Source organism: Formica exsecta, unplaced genomic scaffold (genome assembly GCF_003651465.1).
Source record: "Formica exsecta isolate Colony F162 unplaced genomic scaffold, ASM365146v1 scaffold32, whole genome shotgun sequence".
NCBI classification, from domain to species: Eukaryota; Metazoa; Arthropoda; class Insecta; order Hymenoptera; family Formicidae; genus Formica; species Formica exsecta.
The window spans coordinates 491,487-493,535 of record NW_021850453.1 but is presented as its reverse complement, the minus strand read 5'-3'; the positions used below and the strand labels follow the sequence as shown (position 1 = coordinate 493,535).

General features: G+C 36.6%; 1 protein-coding gene across 8 annotated transcripts in view; it reads right to left on the bottom strand.

Moving 5' to 3' along the window:
- The window catches only part of LOC115238035, a 32,538-nt gene that overhangs the window by 21,062 nt on the left and 9,427 nt on the right, over positions 1–2,049 (bottom strand). For 2 of the 8 annotated variants that reach the window (XM_029811534.1, XM_029811537.1), the window contains exon 1: positions 427–1,040. The exons of 2 other annotated variants lie outside the window; for them this stretch is intronic. The gene's annotated coding sequence lies outside the window, so the exon portion shown is untranslated. Of the gene's footprint in view, positions 1–254; positions 1,041–2,049 lie in introns of those variants that run through there. 4 more of the 8 variants (XM_029811535.1, XM_029811538.1, XM_029811533.1 and 1 more) reach the window with 3 other exon arrangements.

Genomic DNA, 2,049 nt, shown 5'->3' with positions numbered 1-2,049 from the left:
TATATATATATCTTTTTCTCTATTTCTTTATTTATGATTAACTCTCATTTCTATAATTGCGTTCTGTATAAGAATAATTATAGCGCAAGTAGCAAATGATTAAAGAGTGATAACTAAATAAAGTGTACTATGTATTTTACTATATATTTTATACCAATTTCGTACATAACAATCGAATCTATAATTACTCGTGTTTTTTTCAGATACTCTTAAATTGCTCTACCCTGGATTTTTAACTTGCTGTCTCACAATACCATTTCGACACGACTTGACCCTTTGATACGATGACGTTTTGTATATCATTCTCTATCTCTCCTCTCTCTTTCTCGCTCTCTCTCTCTCTCTCTCTCTCTCTCTCTCTCTCTCACTTCCTCCTTTTTTCTTTTCTAGTATTCTATCTCGTCCCTATTTTTTTCAAAGATATACCTCCGTCGATAGAGGTAGTGACTCTTGTACAATGACTCGCAATGACTATTAATAAGGCAAACTGTTGTCGATAGTTAACGCTCGTACAGAGATCGCGGTCGGTTCTTCTTTGAGACGAGCCTGCGAGCTCCATCACTGCGTGCTTCCCGGGGTCGATCTGGGCGGAAATAAGAGCGACCGGGCCCTGGGGCCCGGCGCTGCTCAAGGCACGAGCACGACGTTGTCTGATCGTTAAATTTGGCACACACAGGCAGCCGCTTCGTATATATGTTGATAAAAATAGCACAATAGAAAAGTAATATTCTACGCGAAAATCATTTGCTCCAAAAACACAACACTATTAACAGAGACTATGCACGCCGGCCGGCCGATGTGCATACACTGAAATATTGGAGCTGAGCGCCGAGTGAAAAGAGAACGCGCGTATAAGAGAGAGAGAGAGAGAGAAAGAGAAAGTGTGTGTGAGATAGAAGGAGAGAGAGAGAGATAGAGAGACTCGCTCGGTCGACGTTCGCGACCTCGGTTGTGTTCGGCTACATCGGTGCTCTTCGCTTCGGCACTGCTCGCCGCGCAGCCACGCTGCTTCCCGGCGATTTTCTCTCCCTCTTAGACGTTCATCGTCACTATATATTACGCGACAAGGGCTGCCAACGAGAGAGACTCTCACTATGTCGCGAGCTCTTGCCGTAGAGGGAGAGCACCGGCGCGTGAGGAGGCCAGGATCAATAACAGATCTCTCCCTACTCTCGTAAAGCACGATGCGAGGCAAACGAGGCGAACGCACACGCATTTACACACGGAAGGATAGACTTGCTCTGCAAATTTTTACAATCTATAAACGATTTCGCCCATACAATATAATTTCGCGATCATAAGACATGTATTATAAATATACACATTATGCTATCGATTTTGAATAGATAAATTTTGATTTTGACGTACTTTTGGAATGATTCACAAGCATTACAATCAATCAATTAGACATTTTTTACATTTTCATCGTTTGTATTCTACATTTTTACTTCTTCACTCTTTCTATTTTACAATTCTATAATACTATACCACCGTGAAGAGTCCAGTCTAGGACAGAAATGTTGGCATTTTTTTTTTTGTATTTTGCGTTTTTATTTTCTGTACGATTCACGACTTCTTAATTAATGTGTATTATTTTTATGATCTTTAATTTATTAAAATTGTTGTGAGTTGTTTTTAATTTCTTAGTACAATATATTGTACGTATGTACATCCATTATTTGCTCTTCGAGAGTCTTTGTATTATATATATTTTGATTATAAATTATATTTTGAAAAATATATGTGCAAAGAATTTTTAAATGAAGTATACAATGTCGCGATTTGTTCACCCGTATATATACACGATATGTATTTTATTCATTCGCATGTATACACGAAAAATTATAATATAATAAATATTTAAAAATAACGATAAATAATTGACAATTTTTGAAAAAGTTTTGATACAAGGTATAAGGATATATATTTATTATGAAAAAATGAATGAATAAATAAATAGAATAAATACTTCAGATAGAAAAATCGTTTGATGGGTAAAGATATGGGTTTTTCGTTCTTGTAATAGATGTGTATAGATTTTATATATAT